Source organism: Gallinula chloropus, assembly GCF_964237585.1.
Source record: "Gallinula chloropus genome assembly, chromosome: 2".
In the NCBI taxonomy this organism is placed as follows: Eukaryota; Metazoa; Chordata; class Aves; order Gruiformes; family Rallidae; genus Gallinula; species Gallinula chloropus.
Window position 1 is genome coordinate 62,103,633 of NC_140086.1, and position 17,689 is coordinate 62,121,321.

Here is a 17,689-nt window from a genome sequence, read left to right on the forward strand (position 1 = left end):
CCAACGATGATGTGGCTGATCTGGCATACCTGCTATTCCCATCACTTCTCAGTACTTTTATTGGCATTACCTGCTGTGAGAAGAGTCTCTCTAGAACTGGCAGCCTGATTTCAGTCTGAGAAAATAATTATAATACAGTAGGAGAGAATCAGACTGCCAACTCCTGCCTTTCAAGTAGTGAATTGAGTGCACTAAGAAAAGACAGATAATCATATTCAGCTCACACCTTTCTCAGATGGAGCAAACACCCCTAGATTGCCATAAACTAGGCAGGTTTGGCCTGCTGCATTAAAAACACACATATTTGTCCCTTCTTATGAGAAACAGTCTGCAAAACAGTAAGAAAAAAAGCTACCATCCTTGGTGGTTATAGGAGAGCTACTGGCCTACCAAAAACCCTTGTCAACCAGTGAGGTCATCTGATTTTAGGCTACAAGAAAGCTCCTTCCATTAAGCTGTTGTCCTACTGTGAAGACCATATTTATACGCATTGTATAAGTAATGCACACATCATATTATATTTTGTCCTACTAGTCGCTTTTCCTGGATATTTTTATATCCTTTTCCATTAAGAATCAATGACATTGATTCTTAGGCATCTCACAGTGGTGTTTTATCAATCACTGTGGCATATAAGAGATTATTTTTTCCTAACCTCATGTAGAGTCCTGAATCTAATTCCCTTCAAAAGGTTTGAACACATTGGGCCAAATGTCATTCTTGCATACAAATCTACATGGGCTTGTTTTCAGCTTTGCAGGCTCAGGAACCAGTGACACCGAAGAGGTATTTAAAAGAGCAGAATCAGAGCTTATCAGATATTTTATGAAACATCCTTTTCTTACTATTTTTGAAAACTGAGATTCAAGCAAGGTACCAAAATTGAAGACACCTGAAGTCTCTCTTTGCTTTTCAAATTCTTCAAAACTCACAGCATAATGGTATCTTATTTCTAAACAGAAGTCTAAGCGGAGATCATCAATGAAATGATTATTTAAATTCTTCATCATTAGCACATCATTTTTCTTAACTCTTTATTCATATCAGTTCACTTCCAGCAGCAGTAAAAAAGCCACTTAATCAACATGTTTATATAAAGAAACTGATTGTTTCAACATCATTTTGAATTTAGAGGAGAACAAGATGGAAGGATTTGGCTGGATATAGCATATCTATTTTTAATTAACTCACTGCAGTGTTATTTAAAGCAAGGCTTTCTTGCTTTATATTGTTGAGCTCACCGAAACAAGAGTGCTTTGTGTTCTTTGCTGCCTCCACAGAATTAGTCCATTAGCAAGCACTATTTCTTTAGATTGTGCCAACCTTGTTGGTGTTGTCAGTCAAGAATGCACTTTCACCACAAGTCTGTGCTGTGGTTTCTGAAGGCAAATATTTTTATATCCATTCCAGATTAAAAAAAAAAAAAAGGTTTACAGATTTGTATCTCAAATAGATAATGTTTTTTCTCATGTTATCTGCCTCCTGGTAAACAAAGAAATTGTAAAGTTTTAGCATTCAGCTTCTAAGATGCAGCTCTTCCTTGTAGTGACTCTACACTGTAGTAAGCAAAAGCAGAATACATGACTCAATCTTACTTAAAATATGTATCATACCTTAAAATAGAATGTTTTGCTGGACTTAGATTTATCTCATGGATTTAATTCTTCTGACTGAAATTTCACAGCTCATAGAATCATAGAATGGTCTGGGTTTGGAAGGGTCCCCAAGGATCATACAGTTCCAACCCCCTGCCGCACGCAGGGCAACCAACATCCAGTCCTGGATCTATTCAGGGGTGCCCAGGGCCCCATCCAACCTGGCCTTGAACACCTCCAGGGATGGGGCATCCACCACCACTCTGGGCAGCCTGTTCAAGTACCTCACCACTCTCTCTGTAAAAAAAAATTCCCCCTAATATTCCCTCCTTTAGCTTCAATCCATTCCCCCTTTTCCTGCCATTATCTACCCTTTTAAAAGTTGATTCCCCTCCTGTTTATAAGCTCCCTTCAGATACTGGAAGGCTGCAATGAGGTCCCCCCGCAGCCTTTTCTTCTCTAGGCTGAACAATCCCAGCTCCCTAAGCCTCTCTTTATAGGGGAAGAGGTGCTCCAGCCCTCTAATCATCTTTGTGGCCCTCCTTACAACTCTCTCTAACAGTTCTATATCTTTCTTGTATTGCAGGCCCCAGATCTGGACACAGTACTCCAGATGGGGCCTCACAAGGGCAGAGTAGAGAGAGACAATAACCTCCCTGTCCCTGCTGGCCACCCCTCTTCTGATGGAACTCAGGATACCATTGGCCTTTGGAGCTGCAAGAGCACACTGCTGGCTCATGATAAGTTTCTCTTCTACCATGACACCCAGGTTTTTCTCAGCAGGGCTACTCTCAAGAAGCTCTTCTCCGCGTCCGTATCTATGTCTGGGATTCTTCTAGCCCAAGAGCAACACCTCACACTTGGCAGTGTTGAACCTCATTAGGTTCACTTCGGCCCACCCTTCCAGCTTGTGAAGATCCCTCTGGATGGGTTCCTTTCCTTCTATTTTGTCAACCACACCACTCAGCTTGGTGTCTTCCACAAACGTGTCCACCACAAAGGGTGAACTCAATTCCATCATCAATGTCATTGATAAAGATGTTAAACACCACCAGTCCTAAGGCAGACCCCTGGGGGACACCACTTGTCACCAACCTCCACCTGGACATAGACCCATTGACCACCACTCTTTGTCTACAGTCTTTCAATCAGTTCCCTATCCCTCGATGGTCCACCCATCAAATCCACATCTCTCCAATTTAGAGATAATGATATGGTGGGGGACTGTGTCAAAGGCCTTGCACAAGTCCAGGTAGATGACACCGGTTGCCTTTCCTTTATCTACTGATGCTGTCACTCCATCATAGAAGGTCACCAGATTGGTGAGGCATGACCTCCCTTTGGTGAAGCCGTGCTGGCTGTCCCGGATCATGCACTTATCCCTCATGTGCTCTAACATGAGCTCATCTCTGGAATCATCTCAAAATTCTGTGCTTATGATTACCATCTGTTCATTAGTTCTCCTATGACTTCCTTCCTCCATTCTGTCTTTTATCAGTCTAAAAAACTCCCCAAGGATGCACAGAACCCACACAACCCAACAGTCAGCATCAGGAACATTAAAGATGTTCAATGGTGTGTTTTAAACAATTTAATTGCACTTCTATTCTAAGGTAAACTTTGAAAATTCAGCTCAATTTTTCCACATCTCAAGTTCTCTAATGCTGCTGCTGAGTCACAGAAGGCTTTCTTTGAACTACAAAATAGGAAATAAAATTGTGTTGACTGCACATACTCAGTAAGAGTTTCCATATGAACTGAGTAAAATTTTTATATTTACTTTTATATAAGACAGATGATTACACATAGGATTGCCATAAAATATTTAGTAGGTGTCTTTAAATGAAATATTATTATACTCTTAAAATACAACAGCAGGTATAATGATGGATATCTATAATGATAAGTATCTCACCATGAAACCCCTAATTATCTCTCTCTAATTTTATAATATTTTTAAATCATTGAATTTAGCTGCCTCTTTGTCCATGATTAAATTAATTTCAAACAAGACAGTTCTGAAATCATTAAAACAAGAGCGCGCACACACACAGAGAAGAAGCATGAGTTATTCTGTTTTTATCACAATATAGAAACGGTAGGCTGTGATCTTGGAGGAAATGACTATTACTAAGTTGCAGCCTATTTTCCCAGCAGCATTTATAAGCAACAGTGCCATTTTATGCCTTTCACTTCTATCTATCATTAGACACTATTAATCAGATAGGAATATTATCTTTGCAGCATATATGAATATGCAGTTGTGTGCATGCACTCTATATTTTTAATACACCTGCATATAAAGACTAATAAATTAAAATTTAAAAAGTCTTTAAAAGCAAACTATGTTATAAAACAATCAAAAAGCATATAAGTATGTAAAGTTAATAAATCAAACAAAATAGAAGAGGGTTTAAAGTCTGGGGGACTGTTTGCTTGTTTTAGAAATAACTGAAAAAAATTTTCTTCCTTTAATCTTATCCTCTGACATAGAGGAAGAATTTTGAAGCAGTGAAAATAGTAGGAACAGAACTAACCAGAGGCAGATGAAGGAACATTGTTTGGAAAATCCTTATTCAAGTGTTAAAAGACAGAAAAGCTATATGCAATGAAAAGGAATATTATGATTCTCACCATATATTTAACTAGATTTTATATCCAACACCAAAAAAATGCCACAAAGAATCTGATTGTCCTTTGTAGAAGCAATTGTAAATGATGTGAAAGAATTTTCTATATGCAATGATTTCTTCTAGTATACAACAACAGGCACTTGCAATAACCACATGAAACTTCTTGACTTGTCTAGAGAAGTTGTGGATGTCCCATCATTGCAATTGTTCAAGGTCAGTCCGGACCGGGACTTGAGCAACCCTGTCTAGTGAAAGATGTCCCTGATGTCCCTGCCCATAGCAGGGGGGTTGGACTAGATGATATTTAAAGGTCCCTTCCAACCCAACCTATTCTGTGAGTTTATGAGTCTATTTATGTTTATCTGTGGCTCCTTTTAGTTATTTGTGGAAAAGATGTATTACACTCCAATAGTCCCTAGCCAAGAGAAATGATAAACTTCCTATTCAGCACTGTCATCACATAGTAGCGTCCTAATTCACAACAGGGCATTCTTAGCCATTACTGCAATTTCGGTAAATAACCATGATGTCTACTGTTGGTAAAAGCCCTATAATAGTTTCTACAATGAAATACCAGTGAAGGATAGATTGCAGCAGCAGAAAACTCGGTCTTTTCTCTTTCTGCAAAGTTGAACTGAATTTTTGCTCTGGTTTTGTAAACATGAATGTTCCATCCTGAATTACTGCTGACTAATATATTGCAGGGTCACTCGTCCTCCATGTCTCCGTCCAAATTTAGTGTTGAACAAAGATTATCACTCAGAAATCTGTTTATTCCTTGACGTGGCCAGTAAGAACTTAAAACCCACATAACTGATTCTGTGTGTTGTTTTCTTAGCCCTGTTGTCACGTTCATATCATTTTATATTTATGATGATCCCTCAACAAACCCTCAGCACTCCTTTTTCCTGCTTACAAAGATTCTGTGGATGTTTATTTTAAACTCATTCTTACTCTGACATTTGCCCACGAGAAACAACTTTGGTTGTCTGCAAGTAACTGCTGTTTTCCATGTCAAACTCCACATTACTGAGTCCACAACACATGCCAGTTAAATAAGGTTTGTAATGGATCTTTTAGTCTTAATTTCTGAGCACTCTTCGCAAGATAGAACAAAATAAGCAGATCTACTTTAACAAATTATGTAAGCTTTCATAAGATAAGGCTCTCACTTTTGGCCAGTATGTCAGCTATGTATACAACTCTGGCTTTATCTGTGAGGTGTTATTTTTGATAAAAGAGTGAAACACTTTTCCACATTTACAGGTGTGGAAGAAATTTCTTTTGTACTGGATATGAGGGGGGTGGGGAGGGCTGAAGCAAAACTCCATCTAGGCTGCTTTGAGAAAAGTTTCCAGAAGATACAACTTACTTCTGAGAAAACTCAAAATACCAAGTGTCAGATAATCAATGCTACATTGGAAAAAGATTCATCAGGGAGATAACGTTGCCTAACATACTGAAGGCTTTATAAATCAGTGCAAGAATCCTGCAGTAGGCCTGGAAGTACAAGGAGAATTAAAAATTCAACAAATGGTGTGAAAAGACTGCGTGGGTCACACTGAGCAGCTGTCAGGTACATGGGCTGAACAAGGTCAGACCAATAGCATTTCCCCAGAGGACAAGCAAATGTCAGGTTCAAAGAAGAAATACCGTGCCAGGAGCTCAATGGCTTCACACAGGAACAGCAAGCATAGAGCCAGAAGCTTCTATCTCTCCCAGCAAGTGCAAAGATAAAGATCACCACCTGGCTGATGCATTATATAGCTAAATGCAGATAAGGGGAAAAGGGGCATCCTCATTGTGTTGGGTTGACCTCAGCTGGATGCTAGGTGCCCACCAAAGCTGCTCTATCACTCCCCCTCCTCAGGTGGAGATGGAAAAAAACAACAAAAGGCTCACAGATCAAGATAAGGATCACTCACCAATTACCATCATTGGCAAAACAGACTTGACTTGGGAAAAAATTAATTTACTACCAATCGAATCAGAATGGGATAATGGAAATAAAACCGAATCTTAAAACACCTTCCCCCCACCCCTCCCTTCTTCCTGGGCTTAAATTCATTCATGATTTTGTCTATGGTCTCCCCCCAAGCAGCAGGGGGTTGGGGTCAGTTCATCACATGTTGTCTCTGCCACTCCTTCCTCCTTACGGGGAGGATTCATCACACTCTTCCCCTGCTCCAGTGTGGGGACCCTCCCAAGGGAAACAGTCCTCCACTAACTTCTCCAAAGTGAGTCCTTTTCACAGTTCTTCACACACTGCACCATCATGGGTCCCTTCCTGCACCACTGATGGCTTGCAGTCAGGGCCATACTGCTCCAGCATAGGTCTCCCTCAAGGTCACAAGCCCTGTCAGAAGCAAACCAGCTCCAGCACGGGCTTCTCTCTCCATAGAGTCACAGACTCCTCTAGAAGCTTGCTCCAATATGGACTTCCCACCAGGTCACAGTCTCCTTTGGGTGCATCATGCACCTGCTCTGGCATGAGGTCCTACATGGGCTGCAGGCGGATATCTGCTCCACTGTGAACCTGAATGAGTTGCATGGGGATAGCTTCCCTCAGCATGGTCTTCTTCAGTGGCTGCAGGGGAATCTCTGCTTTGGTGCCTGCAACATCTTCTCCCCTCCTTTTTCAGCAACCTTGGTGTCTGCAGGGCTGTTTCTCTCGCATATTCTCACCTCTTTATCTGGCTGAAATTAATTATTGTTCTTAATTACCCCAGAGGCGATACCACTGCCAGTGATGGCCTTGACCTTGGCCAGAGAAAGGTCCATCTTGTAGCTTGCAGGCCTTGACCCTTTTGGACTTATGTTGGACGTATACAATTCACTTGAAAAATGATAAAGTTCTATGTCTCCCTCAAATACAGATAACAAATAATGTAGTGTTCTGCTAAGACTTTACACTCCATCCCAGATAGTTATCTAACTGCTGCTCAATTCAGAAAGTAACACAGAACACCCATTCAACATCTGTATCACCATACAGGACATAAAGTATTTCCTTTTACCTGGTAACAAATTTAAGATTCTTCTTATGCGAGCTGTTGCCTCCTGTACAAGATTTATTCAAGAGAAATCTTCAGAAAAACTGTTCTGTAATGTACTACTACTGATTCCACATACAGATCAGAACATATGTGAAGAGTGGGGGAAAGGGAGAGAGGGGAAGAAAAGTCCTTATTCATACATACTTTTAAATTTAAAAGGTGCAACACAGAAGGGCATGAACAGAGAAAACACATTCCATGCCCTCTTCCAACATAGCCTTTCTGTGCAATTTTGTACAAGTTCTGTATTTTCTCCATACCTTTAACTCCCAGATGCAATGAAGTAACAACTCTAGAAACATGTTGCTGAGGAACTGAGGAAAATGTAGGCACACAAATAGTAACAGAGCTAGGAAGATTTCCAAAGGTGGATAAAGATTTAATCTGGATGTTTACTAAAGTCTTGCATTTACAGGTGTTTGTGAATCAAGTTAGCCTAAATTAAATCAGAACTTGTAGGAATTAAAAGTGGTCTGTCATTAATAACTATACTTTTATCATGTGCAAAAGAGCTTGAATTCTCAGAGACTATTATGCAGAGAAAATAAATGAAATATCTGAATCCATCTCCAAATACCTTCAGGTGAGGTGGAAGGATGAGAAGGAAAAAATCCATTTTTAAAATGATTGTTGTAGCTTTATTATTACGTTAATATTTAATAAGGACTCAAACGACCATTGAGAATATGAAATGTCTATTTTGTATGGATTTGGAAGAGAGAATTTGGTTTAACTACCATAATGACTCATGATGAATCTTTCTCTTTCTCTTATTACTATAATTTCTTCTGCGGGTTATAATGTACCTGTTGGCCTTTTCCTGTGTAATAAAGCTTTTCTGGGGAAACCTGCAGTTACAGTCGATTGGTAGTACTAAAATAAGCTCTGTTATCTAACCCCTTTGGCCTGATTAAACTATTTAAAGTATCAGGATTTATCTATTAGTAAGTTAATGCCTGTGGCATTCTCTAGAATCTGTTCCCTGTGGCAGACTCCTGGCTGTTTCTCAGAGACATTTTCCCCTTCATCCTCCTTTGACAAGGAGGTCATTTTTTCATCAGATTCAGTTGGGAAACATTTGTTTAGTCAGTACTCTATTGGCACATGATCATGGCTGTAGCTCAGCTCTCATGCAAAAGAAGGATTCAAAACTTACATCTTCATAGCTTGTACTTTGTCACTGTGCAGCAAGAGATACTAAATATTTCTAGAAGAGTAAATATTTTATGAAAAGCGAGAAAGACAACAGGTGGTATATCTAAAACTTTCTTCAAGTTACAAGCTACCTTCTATTACAAAGAATAATTTTTAAGCTATGTGAAAATTATTTCTTCCCATACTCAATAACATGAAAAGGAATTATATCTACGTAGAGGAAAATACTGACTTCAAATATTAAAAATTCTAGTGAAAATGGAGACACTAGTCTCATCTTCCATATCAAGATAATCCAAGAACGCTGAATAACAAGATGTCTTAATATGCATAAGATTTTGAACAATTATTTTTGTTACTGATTATATTTTTTTATTCTGTTCCTGAATTTGCTGAGAATTCAGGTTAAGTGAAAGGAAAAAACCTTACAATAAGAATGTGTACAGTCACATGCATATTTTTGAAGCACTAGAATCCATGAATTTCTTTTATTGAGTCTGGGTCTACAGAGAAATTATGTAACAGATTCAAAAATAATCCATAATATTGTCATTATAAATTGAGTTCTGCAGGGATAGCTGCTGGGTTTTTTGGTGCATACAGTGTGCAAAGACCACCTGGCAGGAACTGAAGCACATATTTTAAATAACTAACGCACTTCAGAGTTAGTTTCACCATGTTCCTCTGGGCCTTCTTTCTATAATTTACGTATTTCAACAGAAATTGTCAGGGTAGGAGCCTCTGTGTTTACTAAGCTTACTGTAATGCAGTATGAGCGCATGCACTGGTTCTATGTTAATATTTTACTGAAATAGCTCAAAGACATTGTGAGGAACAGTCCTCAGATGGAACAAATTCTGCCTATCTTGGGGGCACAGGTATCGTATCATGAAGACTGCTACAACCTGAAAGTGTTAAAAGTGAATGGCTCTGACGTTCAGACTCACGACACACAGGTGTTTTCAGGGTTACCTTCATCAAAGCTGATTTTCAGATGCCCCACTCTGCTCCCCTCAGCTACACTCTACTCCATAACATTGTCAACAATCTAAAACGAGACAGGCCTTCTACACAATGTCCAGGTTATAGCTTTTTAGTCACCTCCATTTCTTTTTTAACCGGATCTCAACCACCTGTCTCATATTTCTTAGCCTGCACCTAGGTTTCTTTTCTTTTTACTCTGTTTCAAACAGAGTGCATTTTGGCACACATGGCTTACCTCCTCCTCTGAACTCTTGTGCAGTATTATCTGGCTCTGTTCATCCTGCTTTCAAACATCTCATAAAAAAATGTAGTAGAGGGCCTGGAGGAAAAGGCTAAAACATAACTATTTTTGTCTCCAAGGCATTTTGTTGTAAAAAACCTGTAGAAAACACCTGCTTCATGAATAATTACATGAGAACTAGTGATCCCAAGGTGTCAAGTGGAGGAATAACATAAATATTATCTTTCCAGCTGTCCTCACAAACCAGCATGATGGACAGATCTAACAGTTTCAAATACTGTGCCAAGGAAAAAACAGAGAGCACCTTGAGAGCCTAATTTTCCATTTACATGTGTGTAAAAATAACATTCTTGATATCATCACACATCCATTTAGTTCTTTCAGAATGGTTCCTTCAGTTCCTTAAATGCTAAGTATCTAAAATAGTGCAATAGATTCAAAGAAAACCCTTTAAAGAAATCCTCCCCTCTACCTAGGGTTACTTCACTAGAGTAGCACATAGCACTGTAAAAGAAGTAATAGAATTTGCAGTTTTGGGGATATAAAAATCAAGAATGGTGTTCCCTTGGGACAAATTGGGAAAATAACAATTCATTCAGAAAGAAAGTTAAAGCAACAACAACCAACAACAAAACCCCAGAACACAGCCACTTCTGTGTCTAATTTAAAAATAAAGTAATAAAAAAGCTGCTAAAAAAAAAGCTTAATAACAATGTTAGACTTCAACATGTACATTACTATTTTAATTCTGTAATGGGAGGTATACTCACAATGGGGATTTAATTCCATATATCACTTTCTCTTAATTCCCTTTTATTTTACCCTGCACTTTAAAGAGAGTTGAAGGGTATTACAGAATTCCAGGGAACTGGAGATACTTCCACCAATGTCAGTAAATCGGATTTTTACCTCTAAAAAGCTGGGAGTAATGTAGCTTCATGACAATTGCTCTAAGATACTCAATGTGAAATAAGAAATGGTATCTCTTAAGTTCCTCTGAGAAAGGATTTTTAAAAGGATAGCAGCCTAGATGACAGATGCAACAGGAAAATCAGTGTCTTAACTGGCTTATTAGTTGAATCGTGTATTCAGCATCATGGCTTATGTTCACGTCTAGCAAGCAGAAAAGCGTGCACTGTCTTCAGATGTGCTCTTTCCACCCTGCAGAATCAGAGAAGCTTCAGTCTATTTTCTTTCCTAAAAATACTAAACTGTTGAAAAAGTATAGATTGAGAGTAGGGAAGAAAATTACTCCTGTATTTCTACTTCTGTTAATATTTGTGCCTACAGCTAGAGTGAAGGTCAGCACACTACCATATGAGAGATTTTGTTTGGGGAATCTAGACATGCTGCAGTCTGAGAATGAAAATAAATCCAAATGTTACAATGACAAAGTAAAAGCACTGCACTGCTTTCAAGAGCATGTTCAGTTTACTTCTAAAAAAGGTACAAAAAAGCATGATATTTCATTTCTACATAAAAGAGTTTGTCCCAAACTAAACAATGGTAAACCAACTACAAAAGCCCAACATAATGACAAATGTCAACACAGCAATTTTTCTTCATGAAAAAATACTAAGTGACTTGCAGGGATTCTGGGATCCTGAACATTGAAATTAAAACTTTGCTTGAGACACATTGGTGGTGGTTTGACAGTGAATGCAGTATGCTTATTCAAAGGAAAAATTGGAAGTAAAGCAGTATGTGTATTAGTGTTTAGACCTAAAACTATTGCATAGGTGAGTTCAGGAAAACTAAGGAAGCACTGGAGACTGACTGTAATTTTTTCCTCTGTTGTCTCCTTTCTTCTTTTTTGAATAAAATACTTTAAAATCTAGGTGAGTTAGAAAAATGAGGCTCTTACCATTTGTCAAAATCAAAGCTTAGTTAGGAATGGTAGCCCAAATTTATTTCTAAATTGCAGCTGAGGTAATTACATTCTGCTTAATTAAGTTCCTGTTGTAGTTTCAGTTAGATGAGATGTTCTTTGTTTTCTTCTCTGAAGCAGAGCTCATAGCAATGACCATAGGTGAAGCTATAGAGAAGCCAGGGGTTTGGTGACCTGTGAATAAACTAGGTAAATTGTTACCTGATTTCATCAATATAGAGGCCATTTAAAACTCATCTAGAATTCCTTTATTTGTGTAGTCATATTAAAGAGATGAAATTCATAGGAACTGGTTTAGTTTTAGCAGCAGGTGGCTGGAAGTATGTCTGTGGGAGAAGAGGGTGGGTGTTGCCTTGTGCCAGACATTGCCAGTTCTAGAACAAACCCACTGCAGGACATAGCCAAGTCCACTGATGAAGGTGGTGGCACCTCTGGAAAAACACATTTAGGAAAAATATAGAGTAGTGAGAAGAGCAAGGACAATTAAAGTGTGAGAAACAACCCTGAAAACACCATGGTTGTCAAAGAAAAGGGAGGAGGTGCCCCAGGCATCAGGGCCCATGAGGGAGCAGGCATTTCCTTATAGGCTGGGGAGAGCACCTATGCTGGAGGAGATATCCACACGCATGCCATGGAGGACCCCATACAAAAGCAAGTGGACATTCCCTAAAGAACTGTGGTCTGTGGAGAGCCCACAATGGAACAGTTTACCCTGAAAGACTGTGTCCTGTAAAAGCCCATGCCATAGCAGAGGAACAGTGTGAGATGGAAGGAGCAGCAGAGAGGAATTGTGCAGAAAAGTCCACAAGGACCCCATTCCCATTCCTCTCCTGCACCATTAACTCATGAAAAGGTGGTATAAGAATGAAGGAATAACTTTGAGCCTGGAAAGAAGTGAGGATGGAGGAAAAGTGTATTAACTTTGCTGTCGTTAGCACTTGGGTAAGGATTCAGAATCTGAATCTATTTTAATGAGAAATAAATTAAACACATTTTCCCCAAGTTGACTCTACTTTGCTTATGATGGTAACTGGTAGGTCACCTCAGTGTCTTTTTGACCCACTGGCTATTTCACCTCAATTCTCGTTCTGTTCTGTAGAGGAGAGGGACTGACAGAACAGCTGAGTGGACATCTGGCAGCCAGCCAAGGTCAACCACCTACAACCTTAAAACTTTCTCAACAATATTATGCTTTATTAAGTAACACTTGATTCACATGTATAGGAATCTGCACCCTGAATACCAGTCTTTTTCGTGGAACAAAATCTGCCAGACTAGATTTATTTCTATGAGCCATTCTGTTTAGAGTTCGGGGTGTTAGCAATGGAACTTCAGTTTTCTCCCTATAGTTCTTAGATGGAATCAGAAATACCAGAGCCCTTCAGAATCAAGCTTCTTTTCCCCCTTTCTTTCATTTTCTTTTTTTTTTGCCTAAGAAATTTATAGACCCCAAACCGTGTCATTTACACTTTAACAGAAATAGAAGGGAGAAAAAATAAAAAAGAAAAAAATAAAGAGTGAGAAACTCATATAAAGCAGAGACCCATGAGAAATCTTAGAAAGGAAAAATAAATTGCTTCATTGCAATGATAAGCCCCTCTTGTATGTAATTTATGAAAAGCCAACTGTCATAAAAATTCTTAATTTATAGTGTTCAACAAAATGCTAGTAACTGAAAAGCATTAATCAACATCACCAACTTAATGTGCTTTGTCAAACTTCTCAGTCTCTTCTGCCAAAGAAGAGCATTTTTGACAAGTAGATTGATTAGTGAGCTAACAGTGTTTGACTGAGGGGAGAGTGTGTGACAAGAACCTTAAAAAAAAGATGTTAGCAGTAATTCTATTTGCTCATACATAAACTATGTACAATACTATTGTTTTGCAAAATGCATGTCAATAAGACAGATAAATTATTATTAATTATAAGAAATTCTGTTTCAAATTTGATTTCATTCTCCTTGTGAAATAATTTATAAAGAGTGAAAATGTGCAACTGATCTGAAAGATGCCCATTAGACCTGAATAATAATCAACCAGAGTGCTTTGCTAGTTCAAATGGTATGAAAAGGTAATCTAGATTCTAGCTTTCAAGCTTAAATAAGCACAATGAAAAATAATATACTTGGTTCTACTTTGTTAAGACGTGTAATAGATACTCAAGATTAAAGATAGAAACCAGCTTCTCTTACAAAGAAGGTTTAACTGGCAATCCCTTACTTCTTCAAAAAAAAAAAAAAACCAACAAAAAACCTACCACCATTTCCCTGAATTTTCAGATATTCCAGCTATTGCCAAAAAAAGCCTTTTTTTACCTGAAAGTTAGTGAGAGGAAAGAAAAGGAATTTTAACACAAGAGGCTTGTAAAGCACACCACACATCTGTCTCCTCATGTAATGCCAGTGCTGTTTGGAAGAAAGACCTGCCCACAAGCACTTTCCAAGACTGAGACATCCCAAGTGGCGTAGAATTTGACAGAAGAAAATCTGTGCCAGCCACTTAGGTCTGTGCAAGTATCTGTTATTATGGTAAGCGTGGGAGGGTATGGCACTGAAGTGTATTACATTCTGTTCATCCGGAGCCAAAAGGGCAGGACAAGGTTAAGCTCTCTTGAATAATTCAACTGAAGTATTCCAAGTATTTTCCAAAAGTCAAAATAACATCAAAAGGACAGCCCTTCTGGATCAGACCAAGGGTCTCTCCAGCCTATTCTGCCTTTGACAGTAGCCATAAACAGATGTCTAGGGAAGAGCAAAAGCAGAGTAAAACTATGTAATGCTTTACCCTAGTTATATCTTCCAGTCCTCTGGTGAGTTTTGGTTCAAATTTCATGAGTGTGTTGCAGTTTTTCTGTTGTGTAATACACAATGAGCTCTCATTCCAAAGATTCATAAAGTTACTCCCTTCACCACACATAAAGTTTTGCATCTCTCTGACATCTTTTGTCAATGTATTGCACAGGCAAAAAATCATGGGAATATATCATATTTTTCAGGTATCCCCAGTGATGGTGACTGGTAGTCCATTTCTCTGAAGACAGGCATCTTTTTCTGGGTGTACTTTACAGATCTATATTCAATTTTTCTGCCATTTCTTTGCCCATTCATGCTGTTTCCGAAAATTCTTTTGCAATTCTTTGGTTTCAGTCTTCATTCTATCTACCCTGAAAAACATTTTACCATCAAATCCTGTAATCTTATTGTTAAACTACTTTTCTAGGTGATCTATGAACACATGTACCCTAGCCTGCTAGTGACCTTCTAATGGAAAAAAAAAAATCACTATTTGCTTATAATCTCTGTTCCTCATTTTTCAATTTCAGGTCCATCCTGACCAAAACCAGGACACTTTCTTATCCAAATCATTCATTTCCCTTTATGCCATGACCACTTACTTGCTTTACAAGGTTTATTGAAGGATTCTGTCAAAGTATTTTGGAAAGCCAAGACTATACTAATTAGATCATCCCTAACCACGAGCTTGTTTTCTTTCTTAAAGAACTCCAAAAGGCTGCAAAGAAGGAATTCAATTTTCAGAAGTCATTTACCTAAGTAGTATATGTTTACCAAGACATTCACTAATTGTCTTCTCTGATTTCTAACTCTTTGCCTGGTAGAGACATTAGGCTTGTAAGTTCCTAAATGAGATTTTTATTTGCCACCCTCTAGACAACAGCTTCCAAAGAAGACATAAGTAAAAGGCTTCACACAGCTCTTCATCCCAGACATTAAATATGAGAAGGAAATTTGTATGAACTACTGTATGTCAGCCTTTACTTACACGTCATGTAATGCAAATCAGTCTCCACAGGTTATCCTCCTGCCTAAACAAGAAAATTTCCTTCTTTTTTAGGGAAGCAGGTACATTTTTGTGGTTTTGTTTCTTAGATGGGGTGAACAAAGTGAAGTCTTAATGCTCAGTATTGTCAAAAAAATACTCAGCATTCACAGTATCACTAACTTGGATTAGAAATGGTAATGCTTCACACTAGCAGTACTGTAACTTACAGGTGGAATAAGGCAACATACTACTGGATGGGCTTTCCTTCCTCTGGCCACACTACTTGCGTTATATGCTTGCTTTCTTTAATACAGCTGCACAGACTAAAAGTTCTGTGGGCACTAATTTATCTGCCCCTCTACCAGAATGCCATACTACTTTTCTGTTTGATAAATACTTAATTTTTTGAAATTATTTTTGTTCTTTGACCTGTTATTTAAATTCAAATATTAATTCACTTATTGAAAATCTGGTTTTGGTATTTTAAATCCCTCTAAAATTGATCGTATTGTTTCCTAGCTCTCACACTCTGTATCTTAAAGTGGAAACAATACTATCTTCCCACATTTTAACTAAAGGCATCTGTGTCTGTAGGGTCTGAGTGCTAAATATTTGGTATCAAAAACACAAGAGACCTCTCATGTGAGCTGGTAGCAGCAGAAGTCTCTAACCGGGTCAGTGTTACAGCCAGAGAACAAGAGTCATTGGGAGACATGACAGTTGGGAAGGAGGCTGATGTAGCCAGACCATTTCAACAGAGCTTCATCAACAGAGCTGAACTTCAACAGGGCAGCTATCAAGTATATATTTCTGCAATCTGAATCACTACGAAAAGCAACATCCTCAGAGATTTTCTATGTTTCATCCTTCCGGGAAGAGAATACAAGACTGAAAAATCAAACCTGAATGAATGATTTTGCACAGCTAAATGAGTCAACCATGAAATTATTGGGCAATGTGTGGTATATCCATACCAGTGTGTACGGTTTATCAAGTTAGCTTTCTGTAAGAAATCTCATTTTATGCTTTCCCTGGGCTAAGAGCTTTCACATGAACAATTACAGCAGGTGAGCTGACTCATGTAAACTTGTTAACTTGTAATGAGTTGTTTGCATGACCTAGCCCTCAATCAAGCCTAGCAGAGCTACCTGGGAAGAGGGCACAGTCCACCTCTAGCCCTCAGCATCTTGTGCCACCTTATTGAGACCTACTGTGATAATGGAAACCTCAAAGCTACTCAAGAGGAACAGGAACATGATTCATAGAACAAAATGTTAGGCAATTTAAATACATGGCTGCTAGGAGGCTTAGAATAGTGGAAAAGGAGTAAAAAAGACTTATGGCATAGAAATGTATGTGTCACATTTGGTTTTATGTTCCACTGTTACCATTTATGGGAAGTCCAACAGAATTATGTCTATTTTGAAATCTCCATTTCCTACAAACAACCTAATGCCTGAGAACTTCCTGAGAAACAAAAAAATGTTACAGTCATAAGTGGAAAAAAATCAGAAAACAACTCTTCTCCAGAGTGCTTAAAATCAAACATTTTTAAGTCAATGTTGGAGAGAAAGAATAGTGTGAACTACAACCTCTGAAAGCCTTTTTATCTTTTTTTTTTTTGGAAGGGACCTCTGGAGATCATCTAGTCCAACCTCCCTGAGAAAGCAGGATCATCTACTACAGGTTGCACAGGATCTCATAGAGGTGGATTTTGAATATCTGCAGAGAAGGAGACTCTACAACCTCTCTGGGCAGCCTGTGTCAGTTTTCTGTCACTCTCAAAGTGAAGACAGTTTTTTTCAAGTTCAGACAGAACTTCCTGTGTTCCAGTTTGTGCTTGTTGCCCATTGTCCTGTCACTGGGAAACACTGAGAAGAGTCTGGACTTATTATCTTGACATCCACCTTTATAATATTTATAAGCATTGATCAGATCCCCTCTCAGTCTTCTCCAGGCTAAACAGAACAAGCTCTCTCAGCCTTTCCTCATAAGGCAGATGTTTCAGTCCCCTCATCATCTCAGTAGCCCTCCACTGGATGTTCTCTAGTAGTTCCATTTCTTTCTGAAACTGGGAAATCCAGAACTGGATGCAGTCCTCCAGATGTGGCCTCACTAGGGTAGAGGGGTAGGATAACCTCCCTTGACCTCCTGGCCAAATTTTTCTTGATGTACTGCAGGGTACCATTGGCCTTCTTGGGCACAAGGGGACATTGCTGGCTCATTTGGGTATGTGAATAAGAGATATTACTTTTTTTAAAGACAACTATTTGCTTAGCTTCATTACGCTATTACCTCTAAGAGAGGTAGTTACATGTGTTATGAGGAACTTGTGTCTTTCATAGGCACTCAGCTTTT